Source organism: Schistocerca piceifrons, chromosome 5 (genome assembly GCF_021461385.2).
Source record: "Schistocerca piceifrons isolate TAMUIC-IGC-003096 chromosome 5, iqSchPice1.1, whole genome shotgun sequence".
Lineage (NCBI taxonomy): Eukaryota > Metazoa > Arthropoda > Insecta > Orthoptera > Acrididae > Schistocerca > Schistocerca piceifrons.
The window spans coordinates 656,880,739-656,897,889 of NC_060142.1; the positions used below are offsets into that span (position 1 = coordinate 656,880,739).

Here is a 17,151-nt window from a genome sequence, read left to right on the forward strand (position 1 = left end):
ATGTTAACTACTGCGCCACTTCCCTCGGTCATCGCGATGGCACTGCATTAAAATGAGCGGTTTCGGCCTATGCTTGTGCCATCTTCAGACAGGACCATCAGCGGCAGTTGACGATACGTTCAACAGCCAGTTGACCACTATTTCTGACAATGCTCGCAGTTTATTTAAGAGCCTTCGTTTATTGCAAATGGACTGAATGTAACCAAATGTTTATAAAATTTATTTTATTTAAATATTTTTATATTAGTTTAGTGCGGCAAAGCGGTCATGTTAAATGTAATCATGTCTGCAGAAGTTGAGAACGATGTGTTCTTGGTGGGGATGGTCTCCAGCAAATGATAGTTGGACAGTGGCGGAACACTGCTGGAGTCAAGTGGAGATTGGGACTTCCCTAGTGAAGCGATCTTGACACTCTGGACGAGTTCTGGAAGAAGGAAGACCTGTGCAGAGTAACGGGAGCTATTTAGTCATACTGCTGATTGTTTCTGGGCTGTGAACGGCTGCTATCATACATCTCAACGGACTTTATAATTCGGGAGGTCTTAATGTGCATCAGAATAAGACAGGCTTTTTGCGCTTGTTGTACAGAACTGCGCATAGGAGGAGTATGAGTTATTATTCTTTGTATCGCGTGTGTTAATTTGGTAATCATCGTGTTGAACGATGAAGCATTTTGAGCTGGTAAATCTTTCGTGTACTGTGATCACGAAATGGACGTAGTTTTCGCTAGACTTTGATGACTATTTAGTTAGGTGAACTTCGCTGCCATTTTCGTACTGCTCTCAATGTAGATTTACTGCGTCTGATAACAGAATTTTGGTCTGTACTTTAACTCAATGTCCTAATGCCACTTCCTGCTTATCAGAGATGTAGATTAGTAAATAAACATTATTCAACATACCGAGCGAGGTGGCGCAGTGGTTAGACACTGGACTCGCATTCGGAAGGACGACGGTTCAATCCCGCGTCCGGCCATCCTGATTTAGGTTTTCCGTGATTTCCCTAAATCACTCTAGGCAAATGCCGGGATGGTTCCTCTGAAAGGGCACGGCCGACTTCCTTCCCCATCCTTCCCTATTCCGATGAGACCGATGACCACGCTGTCTGGTCTCCTTCCCCAAACCAACCAACCAATTATTCAACATAACTCTCTGTCGTCTACATCAGTCATAGATGTTAGACGAGAAGATTTTCTTAAATCGCTCATTTATCTTTTGTTTTATATTTCTGTGTATTTTATTAACTCTCAGTCCTGGCCAATGCATCGAATATTTGACTGCAGGATTCCAGCCACTGGTTATCATTTACAACAAATTATCTGTGGGGCATAAAAGCAGATGTGCGCGTCTAGGCACGAAGACTGTATCGAGCTATTCTATTCGAAACAGTGCCGTGCATAGCCCCAATACCTAACGTACGAATAACTGCAAGTAAAAACGCATCTGGTTTGCTCTCATGGACTGCTGTTTGGACGAGCAACTATACTTAGCAGCAACCGTTAGCTACCATCGCAGTCTGCTAATCTAGGTACGTTCTTACATTGGTCCAGAGTATTTTGTAAGGCCAACAAACGACGCACCATGGTTGAATTATTCGAATGAGATGGAAATCATTAGATGGGATGTACATGTAAAGACATACAGGTGATTACAATTCCAAAAGAAATGGCTTCACAAACCCAACAAGTTAATAACCTCAGGCCCGTATGAAAGCAGTTGTTTGGCTTGGCATTGTTTTACAGAGTTCTGGGATGTCCCCCTGAGGGATATCGTGCCAAATTCTGTCCAACTGGTTTGTTAGATAGTAAAAATCCCGAGATGGTTGGAGGCCCCACCCACACGTTCCCAATCTGGAGGAGATCTAGCAGACTTACTGGCCAGAGTATTGTTTGTCAAGCTGAAAGACCAGCCATAGAAACTCTCGTAGTGTGCGGGCGGGCATTATCTAGCTGAAATGCAGCTGCAGGAGGGCTTCCCATGAAGGGCAGCAAAATGGGATGCGGACTGCCGTCGACGTCTCGCTGTGCTATAAAGGTGCGGCGAATGACAACAAAGGAGGTCCTACTGTGGAAATAAATGGTGTTACAGACTATTACCAGCTTTCACCCCTAATTCTCCCCCATAGGTTTAAATTTCCAAAAATGCTGAAATACATATTACTTTATTTCTGACTGAGAAATCAAATATCAATTTCCCTACGCTTAGATTCAAAATTACCTCAACTGTGACATTACTCCAAATAACCCTTCATCCCCTATTTTCACACTCTTACGGTTGGAATTTCTAAAAATGCCTTCTTAAGCCCCGCCTACAGTATAAGAGCCACACTTCCTCCAAATATCAGGTTTCTATCCTTAGCTGTTTGGCCTGGGCGATGAGTCGGTCAGTAGTTAATCAATCACCACGTCGCTTTTATATAATGATATACACCATGTTTTGCTAGCATAATATATGTTTCATTTAGATAATCTGCATTTCGCTTTATTTCAAAGCGTCTCCAGTGTCAGGCCAAATAATTTGCTTTTTGTTACAAATCTGTTTTCGAAGATCTTAACCAGTTCTCATGTTCCACTAGATTACTATTAAACAGTATCAAATTACAATTCGTAGTGGCCTACCAGACATAGGTGATCGATTTCGGTTGAAAAACACTTCACTAACAAGAGATATGTGCAATGTTGTAAAAGTTGAGCACCTATGTGTATAAGATGCAGGCTTTCGTGGCTGTTGTCACCAGAGAAAAAATCTTCGGGGTTGTCAGGCCTCGTCAAATTTCATTCCTTTTGTTGGGTCTTCTTCAGGATGTTTCGGAATCCACTATTGCTAGAACATATTTCCTACTAAAATAATCGAAGTTTCGACCCCCTGACACCGAAACATCCTGATGAAGATCCCAAAAGAGGGGTCGAAACGTCTGTTAATTTAGAAGGAAATATGACGCGGCCTAACTACCCAGATATTTTATCTTAAGATTAGGAACTGTTGAATCCTGCCTAGTCGTAGAATATGGGGCGTCTAGGAAACTTGGTTCCTCGGATCGCTAGACAACATTCAAACAAATCACATTAATGAGTTGTATTACAAAATGGAAAATATTACAACACCTAACTTTGTGTTAGACGGAGGTATTGCAAGCAAAGGGTGACAGAAAAAATAAAAAATCTCTTCATTCTAAAATTCCAAATTTGAGCTACTTAGAGTGTACAAGCAAAATAATGAGGTTTGACTCTTACTCAGGTCGCTAGTCTTGAAGCTTCTGTAGAACTAGGAGCGGCTAGTCGGGGGCAGCGCTTATGTTCTCTTCTCAAAGAGGTCACTGCTGCTGTGTGGTCGTCCTGGAGAGAGGTCGGTCAACGTGCAATTGGCTAACGTCTTCTTAACAGCCTTCTCTGGTCTCTCGTTCCCGGGTGGCGTGCTGGCGATTGACTTTACGGAGTACCAGGAACGAAGTAGAATAAGAAATATTTGAGCAATAATTCTAATTTAATGCCGTTTATGATTAGTAATGTAAGACATGAAACTGTGTACTAACCTGACAATCACATTTGTAATAGGGACGAAACTGTTACAGCCGCTAACGAAGATGTTTTGGAAGAAAGGAAAACGCTGATTGTCTAAACTAGACTTTGGTTACGATCATCCAAGACAAGAGACAACCAGTTTTAGTTGAAAAACTTCGACTACGGAGAAAAGGAGGCATAAAAAGAAAAAACTCCAACGTTTGTCTGTGTGCAGCTGTCTGTAAGGTAGTGATACTGGTTTCTGCATATCTTCGTTGGAAGTCGATATGTTTCGATTTTATACAAATGTGGCATATTAATCTCCACTTGGTAATTGTGCCATAAAGTGAACGACAAGGAGACCTGCTTGTTGCTCAGGAAACAGTAAGGCCGGCGAGGCACCCACAGCTTTCGCTGTTGCTCTGCACTCAGTCTCTTTCAAAGAACGCCGGGTGACTGCTAAAGCCCATCTCACATGGAGTAAGAATCGCTGTAAGCTCACTCACCAGCTGGCAACTCGCTCGCAGGCCCTTTTGTCAGCCAACTGGCTGCCCAGCAGGATCTGTGCCAGTTTCCAGTTATAGGTCCGGTGCTATTTCCTTTCTGAGACCTTGTAAGGTTCCCTGAGTGCTACCTGCGCTGTCCCCTCGAGACGAGACAGAATGTAACGGACGGCGGCCGATCTGAAATGTTTTTCGAACGATTTTAACGGATTTGAAGAACGCATACCATTGATGACCCTGCACCTTCTCTAGAATAAATGATAATTAATTGAAACCCTCAACTGTCCCCATCGAGGTATATCAACAACACGTGTCGGCAGCTTAGGGTTTCAATTAATTATCATTTATTCTAGAGAAGCTGCACGGTTATCAATGGTATCTGTTCTTTCGAGAACAGTTACTATCTTCGTATATACCGGGTGCTCTAAAAGTCAGTATAAATTTGAAAACTGAATAAATCACGGAATAATGTAGATAGAGAGGTACAAATTGACACACGTGCTTGGAATGGCATGGCGTTTATGCGGGATGGCGCTCCACCCCGTATTGCTAGACGCGTGAAAGATCTCTTGCGCGCGTCGTTTCTTGATGATCGTGTAGTCAGCCGCCACTTTTCGTCATGCTTGGCCTCCTAGGTCCCCAGACCTCAGCCCGTGCGATTATTGGCTTTGGGGTTACCTGAAGTCGCAAGTGTATCGTGATCGACCGACGTCTCTAGGAATGCTGAAAGACAACATCCGACGTCAACGCCTCACCATAACTCCGGACATGCTTTACAGTGCTGTTCACAACATTATTACTCGACTACAACTATTTTTGAGGAATGATGGTGGACATAATCAGCATTTCCTGTAAAGAACATCATCTTTGTTTGTCTTACTTTGTTATGCTAATTATTGCTATTCTGATCAGATGAAGCGCCATCTGTCGGACATTTTTTGAACTTCTGCATTTTTTTTTGTTCTAACAAAACCCCATGTCATTCCAAGCATGTGTGTCAATTTGTACCTCTCTACCTGCATTATTCCGTGATTTATTCAGTTTTGAAATTTATACTAACTTTTTGATCACCCGGTATATAGTTAAAGGCTACCCAGCCATTGACCTTCGTCTGTGCGAATGCGCACAGGGTGCCCGAACTCTTACAGGAATCGTCACCTTAGTTAACGCGAGTAATGAGCGGATGGGCAAATATTAGGAACAATACGAATGTAGATTGTGGACAGTTGCGAATGTGGGTCTCACGGGAAGCGTGCAAGGGATAAGTCCCTGCAGTCGCGCTATTCATCTGTGTCCTCGGTGGCCCAGATGGATAGAGCGTCTGCCATGTAAGCTGGATATCCCGGGTTCGAGTGCCGGTCAGGGCACACAATTGCGGCTGTCCCCATTTAGGTATATCAATTACGTCTGTTGTCAGCTGAGGTTTTCAATTAATTATCAATGATTTTGAAGGATCCTCGCACACATTGTAGCTTCATTCGTCATCTGTGAGGTAAACTGCCTACCATCTCGTTACTCGTCATAGTTATTGTGATGTTTCAAGATTAAGTAAATTACAGCAAGGAATCTTTGAAGTTTTCTGTGAAAAACACTGGTCGCTATGAATTTGCGTTTGGCGGGTGTGAAATTATATTTTGCTGCATATAAAATGCCGATAACATAATCAGTTACGGTTCAAATGGCTCTGAGCACTGTGGGACTTACCCTTTGAGGTCATCAGTCCTCTAAAACTTAGAACTAAACCTGCCGGCTGTGAGGTCACTGGTGCCCGCAGCAGCGCCGTATAGGGGCATACTTATGCTCGTCGTTCGACGTAGCGCGCTTCAGCCGTGCAATCGCTGGATCTCAAGCCGTGCTAATCTGCAGTTCATCGTCTCTCATTAGGGTGTTAACTGTGACTTTTATTGAAATGGATTGCGTAATTACGCTATGCCAGATGCCGTTAACGCGATCCACGGATATTTCTACAAATTTTATCCGGTGTCCTTTTTCTACAGCATGCTCAACTGTCAGCTCATTATTAAAAATGCACTGGGGTATAAGATTCCACTGAAATTTCTACAGATGAAGTAGAACGTGCTTTAGAAATCGGGTATAGTTGTTGGTTCTGTACACGAATTAGGTATTTATGTTCTTCATTTCTGGAATTAATTTGTTTGATGTCCGTCATAGATTTCACCCAGGAAAAAACAAAATTACTAGGATACAAAGACACGGGCATATACAGAATCAGATGTTAGGATTGCAATAAATTTTCGGTAGGACAAGCATGGTCCAACGTGGGTATAAGACACCGAGAGCAGAGGAGGATAAGAAATCTCCACTCTTCAACCACTTAAACAACGATCACCGTAACACAGAACGAATGGAATTAGCAATGAAAACTATAACATGTTACCTAAATGTTTTACAATGAACGACCATGAAGAGATAGAAATCTATATACCAGGTGCTGAAGTATGAAACCGGAGTTTGGCTCAATAATTAAGCATTTGTTGATTTAAACCGATTAACAATATTTTATTCAAAATAATCTCCATTGCCATTTATACATTTCTCCCACCACTCCTCCAGGCTGTGAACGCCATGCCGAAAGAACAGTTACTCTTTTGAAGCAAACCAGTTAGCGAGCCGTTTTCGTGTATTTTCATACGAATTGGAACGTTGTTCAGCGAAAGCGTGTCCCAGTTATGCAAATAGATGATAATCGCACGGAGACAAGTCTGGAGAATAAGCCGCATGGCCTACTATTTACCAGGCTCAAAGCCTCGATCGTTTATGTGACCCATTTTGCTGGTATGACGGGGCGTTATCATAGAGCAATATGATTCTGCGTTGCCTTTTTCCGTATTCCGGTCGTTTTTCAGGTAATGCTCCACTTAAATCGATCATTTGCTGTTGGTAGCGATCAGTGTTAAAGGTTTCACCAGGTTTTAGCAGATAATAATAGATAACATCCTTCTGATTCCATCACATACAGAGCATTGTCTTCTTTCCAAAGCGATTTGGTCTGCAGTGGACGTCGATGATTTGCCTGGATTCACCAATGATTTACCTGACACTATTCTATGGAGAAAATACTTTCTTCTGTATGTTCCGAAGAGCATTTGACAAGTGGTCTTTCGATTTGCTTGCTGCCTTTCATTAAATTCATGCGGAACCCATTTTTCCACATTCTGCATCTTCTCCATAGCTGTCAACGAAAGAGAAACCGCTTTCTGCGTCACATCTTCAAATAGTACGGCCTGCGGTTCGTTGTCTCAGAACGTTTTCGATGGTTTTCCGCGCCCGTCGTTTCTCAAGTCAAAATCACCACTTATGAATTTTCCAAACCACTCCAAACACTTGTGGTTTCCCAAGTGAATGCTAGCCGAAAGCTACGACAAGCATACTATGCTATTCTGCAGCAGTTTTCTTCAAATGGTAACAGAAATACAGTGCGGTCCTCAGATCGTAGTTCGTAGGCACGAAACTCGACATGTTTACAGGTTTGGATTAGATACCGATGTAAGGAACTTGAATTAATGTGTGTTGACGTTCTTCGTCACCCGTTACAGGAAGCAGATGGCGCTGCAGACGCGTTCTCACGGCCCTACACTGATGACTACGACACTTACACACCCTGATGACATTTTAAATAAGGAAACGGATTGAAAACATAATATTTTATTGAACTCCAAAGCAACGATAACGGATTAACACAAAAAACTACTCTTTGACACATCCAATACAAAGATCATACATACAGCCCAAAATGATTACATCAACACCCATTGCAATTCTAGACATACAGCATCTTTAGCCAAGTGTCACAACAGCCAGTCTGTCGATTCTGACGATAAAACGTCAGGTTATAAAAATTATATAAAGAGGTGACTAAATACAGGAGAAAAGTACAAAACACCGACAGAAATCCGCTCCTCGGTCACACAGCCATTCTACGAAACCTTTGTGTGAACCGGGTCTTCGTTGGAAAATCTCTTTCCCTCACATGTTCTTTCAGCTTACGGAAAAGACGTAGATCGCGGGGTGAAAGATCTTGACACGTCGATCAACTTCTGCCATTGTCAAAGCGTTGGCACCTTTTCTCTGCGGCTGGACGCAACATCTCGTGTGGACCATACACAGACAGAATTTCATGGTGAATCCCATTTCCGATTTAGACCTTTCGCCCACAAGTCTGGTAATATCCTGCACATTCCATCTTTGTAGTTGGTTCCAGTTACCATACCACTCCACTCTCACACTATGAAGCACCTGTTATCGCTACTGCAGCAGAAGTATGCCTGCGCGGGCAAACCAGAACATGTACTTCTTTCCGACGGTGCCTCAGTCCTGTTGTAGAGTGGTCTTAGAGTGGTGCGACGTCTGCAACTTGACTGTTGAAGTCCCGGCGTAACACAGAGCCCTGTAAGGTAGCATAATCACGGGAATCAGGACAACATTATGTGAACTAACGTAAATAGTAATGTGGTTTCAAGCAAGCAAATAAAGTAAGTCTTCTGGAAATGAGTTACCGATAAATATTAATGTATTGCGTCAAATGGAATTTCTCTTTACCTATGTGGGTAATATGTGCCTCTTGGAATATCCGTTTGGACGTAGTAAATATGTTGGGTCACGTAGGACTGTGGCTTCAGTAAAACGCTGAGACATTTGGGGTGAGATAGAGAGAGAGAGAGAGAGACAGAGACAGAAAAGTACCGCAGCCTTTTTAAGCTGTGAGAAACGACTTCTACGTGACGTGAGAGCGCGCAGGGATTGGCTGGTTCAGTCGGCACAATTCCAGTGGGTTCGACGAGAGGTTTCCAATTTTCTCCCACAGTGCACATTGTAAACAAGGGAATACGTGGGATGTTTGTCGCTCCATCCGAAAATCACGAACGAGGAAGGGAACAGACAACCCCGTACTTTTGTTCCTCAAGTACGCTTCGGCATAATAAGAAAGGCTTCAGTAGTATGCAGCACAGAAATATCGTTGCTATGTTAGAATCTCTAGGACGTACTCGAGCAAAATCAGTGACAAGAGGCTGTGTTAATGGACAGAAATGAGTCGGATAGAATTTTTGAGCATATGAGCAGCAAATAGATTCCTAATACTAAAACGTTTGGAGGGTACATTAGAAAAATACACTGTTCAGCAGAAATTACAAATTAGTGTAACCAGCATAAAAGAAAGAGTTACACGATAAGAAGAAAGACGGAGCACAAGATATGTTCGTGTCAAATAATCGGAATTACAGCAAGAATGTTCCGATTTCCTTTTTCTACTTCTAAAGAAGTACACTGTTAGAATTTACGAACAGTTACAAAATACAAGAAAAAACAGGATACCTGAAGAAAAATTCGTAGATATACATGTGAGGCTAGGAGTCCCACTAAGAATGAAACTATCGGTGAAGTTCTACTATTTGTCTTCGATTAATACAAGGCATGTATCTCGGATCGCTGTTAATTACATAAACTGCACAAAGAGATAGGCACACGCTACGTTTGTAGATCCTGCGCTTAAAATGTTGCTGTTTTTTTTACGATACTTTGGATGAATACCAGATAAATAATTTTACGCAGTTAAAGAGCGTTTTCTGGTGTAAGATAATGATTAAGAAATGACATAGAAAGTCAGAAATTGTAGACAGGGATAGCAGCACAGTATGGGAAAGAAACGTAGGTGCTGTAGAAGATATTAAAAGCGAACTGAACATATTGCTGTGGGGCTGATTGTTCTCTCACTATCCTTTAAACAATCGGTCCACGTACCTGGACAGGCATCAGGTTGTCCGCTCCTTTACTCTGCAATGGTAGAAAATGGTATAGCCGACAAAAGCAGCGTTGCCTAAAATTCGTCTAAATACCTACAACGCAAAGGCCACATAACTCCAGTCCATGGGCAGTAGCTGAATGTCAAAGTATCGAGTGTTCGGGATTCTGGCTTGACTCATTTAAAAACATGTCTAAAATTTCCTTGTAGTTGGTTTGTCGTCTCTAAAACCAGGAAAATGGCTATCAATTCAATATTTAATATCCCTTCATTAGTTATGCAATTTTACTTAGTGTCTCAGTAACAAATTCACACCCAAAAGCAGCTAGAAGATGTCTGGTCCGACCTGATATTTTAAACTCGTAAACAGTTTCTGACGTACGAATAGTTGCGAGTTGACACAGTCAGTCATTCAGCAGTTTTCTTGTCCGCCCCCGGCAGCTGAGTGGTCACCGAGACAGAATGTCAACCCTAATGGCCCGGCAGGGTCGGAGATTTTCTGCGCTCAGGGACTGGGTGTTGTGCTGCCCCAGTCATCATCATTTCATCCCCATCGACGCTCAAGCCGCCGAAGTGGCATCAAATCGAAAGACTTGCACCAGGCGAACAGTCTACCCGATGGGAGGCCATAGTCACACGACATTTTTGTTAAGTAGTTTTGTTGTACAGAAGTGCTCGTCATAATGTCCCGCAGTTTGCGCGAAACACGCCACGCGAGGTTTATATACGATCTGAAATATTCACACGCGAAACCTCCTAAAATAAATCACTCACAAAGTACTCAACACAATAGTCACTTTTCATGAACTACACGAGAACCCATCAAACGCCCGCATTTCTTCATTTTGGTATAGATTTGATCAGCGCGATTTAACATTGGTGTTTGCCAGAAAAAAAAACACTGCTACCGAACGACTATCTCGAGTCCTAGATCTAAAGCACAAAGCCGTACTCAAAAGCACGAGAAACGCTGAATTCTTATCGGCTAGTATGTTAAGCCGTCAATCAGATCATTTCCAGCACTTCTATAATCGCGGTACTTCTAATGTAACCCAATTAGATTACCAGAATTATTTTAGACAAGAAATCTCGTAATTCCGAAAGTTAACAAAACCTAATGTAAACAAAACAGATTCCTCTCCACAAAATTAATTGCTAATACATCTAATACTCAACGCTCTTTGTGGCTGCCTTTTACAAAATCAGGCTCACTAAGACGTCAGAAATTCCCCTATTGCACAAAAAGTATTTCACACTTACATTTACATAGTTTTGATAAAATATCAAATTCTCTCTTTACTTATGTCCTCCATTCACTCTCCCAGTCTCTCCAGAACACTCACACAACCAATACACAACGAAATAATTATTTTTCAACATCCTTTTTAATTACGTCAGACATCTGTGTTAATGAAACTAGAGAAAATTCCAGAAAAATAGATCATACGAATCTCTCCTCTTCGTTGTAGCATCAAATTGATACTGTAGTTGGACACGTTATTTTACCTAACTCAGTTTCACAATGGCAGCGCAGTTATTGTGTGTTTTAGGCAAAAATTTGTATCTCCGAAATTATTGATCCGAGATTTTAATAATATGGTTGTGTCATCCGTATAATTTGGTACACTTCGTATGAAAAAGATCGATTTATATTTTATAGTACTTCTTCAGATTAATGGAGAGAATGTGTAACGTACTGCACGCGGCGTTAAGCAAGTACACAGTTTGCCTGGACCTATAGCCAGCGTCAGCTGTAAGAGCGTGAGAACCAAACATCTGCTCTCCTCCCGGCTTCGCGGCAGGCTACGCTTTCAATGCAAGATGACAATCAGTAATAATTTGCTACGTTACAAGATGAAGTACGAAATGGAGAAGTAGTGAAACTGTCGGCAAAGAAAGAGGTCTTTGGAGGAACATTACCAGAATAATGTTCAGGTACGGCGACGTCTGCTACGTAATCAAGGAATAGTTAATTGAGAGGGGTAGTAGAGTGGAGAAATGGTTGGGGCAAGGAAACACTCGAACAAGTAAATAGTATCGGTGAAGCTTACTATTTCAGTATGAACAATAAAAATACCAAATGCAAAAATTATTATTATTATTATTATTTATGGATGTTGTAATGTAACGGACTACTGAAACTACCGATACCACCGGCTGGCGAGGTGTGCTCTGCCGCCAATCAACTTGAAGGAGCAAGTGAACTTAAACTACGTAAACAAAAACTGAAATACTATTATTTTGTTACAAAACTGTTAATATGAGGACAATCATGAGGTATATTGCCACAGAACTATATTATAAACACTTTTCATTTTTCATACTATGTTTTTTCATATATGTATACGTGCGATGTGTAAAATATCGATATACAACCAAGGTTGGCAGTACTGCACAGATTGTAAGCTCTGTGAGCAGGAGCCGGTTGTTGGCGGGTGTAGAGACAATGGGCAGTTGGTGTTGAGACGTCCTGTAATACGCTTGCTTTGAGAAGGTCAAGGATAGAGGGAACTAAATGATGTACTGGAAAAGCTGTTACATTGAAAATTAATGAATATCGTCACGATCAGCATTTGTAAAATAAAAGTTGGAAGTTTAAGTATGTGTGAGTTCTTACGAAGCAGAATACACACCCGGGACCTCAAATTGATTTAACAAACAGCGGATGCGAGATTCATCACTGGACCACGAGCGTGCAACAACGACCAATAAAGGTAAGAAAGTTTTATTAGTCTAAAATTGAAATCGTGATGTCACCTATCTTTCTCCTTCTCTTCAACCCCGTATGTACTCCGTTGTTAGAGTGAACAGCGTGACGGGGACCTGTGGTCAACTAGGCACACCAGGGAGACCACACAGGTTTAAAATGATAATTTGTAGCTTAATATTGTACTACTGATAATAATTATTATTTGTTCCCCGCAGAAAGAGGTGCATTACAATGTCCATCTTATTGCATGGGCGAGGGACTTCAGCTGGTGAAATATATGAGAGAGGTACAACCACCACTCTTCATTCCATCACACGAGTAGTTTCGGCGGCACATTGCCGCCATCCTCATGCTCCACCACTGCCAAAAGAGTATACTCGACACCGTGTTGTCTTCAATGCTTTTGCAGTGGTGGGGCGTGAAGATGGCGATAATGTGACTCTGAAAATAGCCGTGTGATGGAATAAAGACATTCTCCATAATACAGCTGTGTTGGTGCTTTTTCTCAGATATTATTATTATTATTGTTATTATTATTATTACGCAAGTTGCTAGTAGTTCTCTTTATTTATTTATTTACTTAACCTGATCAGATTAGGGCCATCAGACCCTCTCTTACATCGGACCAGTGTTCCACACATGCAGCATTTCACACATCAGAGTTACATCATGACCATAGCTTAAATAAGAAAATTAGCTTACTCTAGTTACAATATGAATAAAGAGTAGTGACTAAGACCTAATAAAGTAAATGCGGCAGTATTTTTACAACAGGTGTTATACATACAGATTATGATAAAAGCAATAATAATAAAAGTAAGAAATCTAATAATAATGATAAACATGACTAAGACCTAATAAAGTAAATGCTGGCAGTATTTTTACAACAGGTGCTATACATACAGATTATGATAAAAGCAGTAATAATAACAGTAAAAAAAATTAAATAATAATGAGAAACATGAGAAAGATTGGCAATAGTAATGAAGATTTGTGCAGATGTACATGAATATCTTGGTGTGTAAAGTAGATGTTTACTAGTATAGCGAATTTTGGGGAAGAGAGATTTAAGGAGGGGGAAAGAGGGAAGCAATGAGGTGAAGTGCATTCATGTACAGAGGAAGGAATTACTGTTGCTTAAGTAGATACGTAATTAACTGTTTTTTGAAGCTGGACATGTTTCTAAGTACTCCAAGATAACGAGGGAGGTTATTCCAGAGTCGGGTTCCCGCTACTGTAAAGGAGAAGGTGACTTAGCGATGCAGTGGAACGGAGAGGATTTTATTATAATGGGAACGTGTGTTTCTGTCATCTTGTTCCGACATGAGCGTTAGGGACGAGGAGAGATATGAGGGACAATGTACATTTATGAGGCAGTAGATGAGACAGAGTGTATGGAAATCTCTGCGTTTGTCTGCACGCAGCCAGGACAATTTTGCATATGCTGGTGAAATGTGATCAAAAAGTCAAACGTCACAGATATATCGGACTCAGGCATTCATGACCAGTTCTAGGCGTCGGGAATTTTCCTGAGAGAGGCCTTGTAGGATAATATCGCTGTAGTCAATGATTGGGAGTATAAGCGTTTGTACTAATTTCTTTTTCAGCTCGAAAGGGAAGAGTTTTTTATATTTTTGTAGGGCATGAAGGGATGCTGATGCTTTTTGGCACACTGCCGTTACGTGCTCTGTCCAATTTAGATTTTCATCTATTATTACTCCCAAACTCTTTCCTGAGGGAGAGAAGTTAATATTTGTTCCATTCAGAATAAGAGGTGGTACGGATTCCCGATGTTTTGGCTTAATGAGCTTAGAGTGACCAACAAGTACCGCTTGGGTTTTAGATGGGTTTAGTTTTAGACCTATGTCCTGTGCCCATTTTGACAGTGCATCGAGGTCAGTATTGAAATTTTCAATAGCTTCCTTGAGATTGCTTGGTTTCGCACTTAGATACAACTGAAGGTCATCAGCATACATATGATATTTGCAATAGGTCAGAACCGATGACACATCATTGACATACAGAGAGACGAGTATAGGACCTAATACTGAGCCTTGGGGAACACTACCTGCCGCCATTGTGATTTTATATTCCCAGACAGGACGCATTGCTGACGAGACGTAATGTATGAGCGAAACCATTGCACTGCACTTGGTGAGAAATTTAGACCGCTAAGTTTGGCTAGTAAGATGTCGAAGTCGACAGTATCAAATGCTGTGCTGAAATCTAAGAAGCAAATGATAGTCGCTTGTTGTCTGTCCATGGCAAGTTTCAGGTCATCTGTCACCTTTATCAGTGCGGATGTTGTGCTTCGATGTTTACGGAAACCTGATTGGTATTCTTCTAGTACGTTGTTAGTAGTTAGGTAGTTGGTGAGTTGGTCATGAACTATATATTCTAAGGCTTTTGATAGTGCAGGAAGAAGGCAGATGGGGCGGTAGTCAGAGGGTGCTGTGGCGATGTCCTTTTTAGGCAGTGGCTTAATTTGTCCCAGTTTCCAGGCGTCAGGGAAAACACTTGTGATTAATGAATCGTTGCAAATGTCTGTTATAATGTCAATAATAAGTTTTACCATCTGGATAGTGATACCATCATGTCTAGTAGATGCTGATCTAATCCGCATTACGGTTTTCTTGACAGTACTGCAAGTGACGTGCTGCAGATAGAATTTTTCTTTGCTACAGTCGTTCATTCCCATGAAGTAATCAATGATTCTCTGTTCTTTTTTGTGGTTCAATTTTGGTTGCAGGTAATGTGAAGAATCGGTTTAGTTCTTCAGCTGGGACCATGGTATTTTCTGCTACTTTTATTTTGTCTAAACCGAGACTACGGAGATCTTTCCACAGGATAGCTGGTCTACATCTATTGTCAGCTAATGTACGGGCATGTCTGAGCTTAGCGTTTCTCACCGCTTGACTGCCTTTGTTTCGTTTCTGCTTGTATACAGTATGATTTTCAGGTGTAGGGTGTATCTTGTATGCTCGATGTGCAGCATCCCTGAGATTCATGAGCTGTGTTAGTTCATCAGTCAGCCGAGGTGCAGGTTGTCTTTGTACTTTTCTGGTCTTTATTGGAGCATATTTGTCATATAGTTGAGTAATTTTGTTAGTGAAATCCTGGAGTTTGTCGTTTATGTCCATGAGGGGAGTAGAGGTCATCCCCCAAACTATTTCTTGTGCCTCAGTTTCGAGTTCAGGCAAATTTATGCGTTTGAGGTCTCGGTATGTAGACAGTTTTTGTTTTTTTCTAGAGCATTCTAGTGAATACGTCATGGAAATGATGTCATGGGCAGACACGCCAGGCGCAGATATTTGAGAGGTGCGGATTATTCTGTTCGCAGATTTCGTTGCGATTATATCTATGAAAGTGTGACTGGTAATCGTGTGATGAGTAGGTGCGAGCTGAAGTAGGGTCATATTTGAGGAAGAAAGCATCCTCCTAAATTTCCCAGTGGAAGGACTATTGCACAGAAAATTAATGTTAGTGTCACCTGCTATAATTACATGTTCATATTACTATTCGAGACTAGAGAGGGCAGTTTCGAAGCAGGCGAACCCACCTACTTTAGGAGGTTTGTAAAGGACACATATTAAGCACTTTCTGTTAAGGGATTTGATCTCTATGAACATATATTCCACTTGTTTATCTACATTGTTGTCGGATGTGTGTAGTACTGTAGGTGACAAATCAGAGCGTATGTACGCCCCTACTCCGCCCCCTCGTCTGTTGCATCTGTCGTGCCTGAGAAAGATATAGCCATCTAGGTTTACGGGAGTTGTAGGAATACTTGGTTTGAGCCAAGTCTCTGACAAAAGTATTACGTGTATATCAGCAGTTTGAAATATATATTTGAACTCGTCGAAGTGAGCTGGCAGAGACTGGACATTTGCATGTGCAATATGCAGCTTGGTGCGTTCGAGTGTTGATTGCCCGAGAAGGCTGCCGACCGATGTTTGCGGGTCGTGATTAGCGGTGACAAGAGGGTCTGGCAAGAGGAATGCGGAAAGCGTGTGAAGGAGGGGGGGGGGGGGGGTTGAGGGAGTGTCCTCTCAGTTCTGTGCAGTGAAAGCGGCCGGATGGGGGAGGGGGTGGGTCCCCGGGGAAGCAACGGGAACTGCGGCCAAGGTCGGCGAGGTCCGCAACGGTTCTGGAAGTAGCCGTGGGCTGGCAGGGGAAGGAATTTCGCTAAACACAACTGGAGTAATCTGCACGTTACGACAGAGTGTGATATTAATTTCACTTATGGGGATAACAACTAAAGTATGATGGTGGATTGCTAACTAAGGATGGAAGTGAGACTACCTTATGTAATAATTAACAAAATTACATGAGAAAAACAATTAAATATGAAAATAGGTATGTGGAGAAACGAAAAGTTGATAATACAAATAATAACAAAAATTATACGAGAAAAATAATTAGAGATAGTTAAGATATGGTTGACAGTGTAGACAATATAAACATACAGGTTAGTGGCAGCAAGATTAGACATGATTTAGCTTCTAAAGCACAGGCTTTCGAGTTCATTAACACTGCAAATTGTTTTCTTTCCGTTTTCGGTCTTAACCATTATCCTGCCGTCATTTGTCCATACCTTCTGTAGCCCAAATTTCGAAATGGCGCTCTTTCAAAGGTCAGATCCTCGCGTACTGTCAGACCCGACTTCGCGAGATTCTTC

General features: G+C 41.7%; 1 protein-coding gene across 1 annotated transcript in view; it reads left to right on the forward strand.

The window, feature by feature from the left end:
* LOC124799178 overlaps positions 1-17,151 on the forward strand; it is a 777,782-nt gene that overhangs the window by 592,218 nt on the left and 168,413 nt on the right. The gene's annotated exons all lie outside the window — the stretch shown is intronic.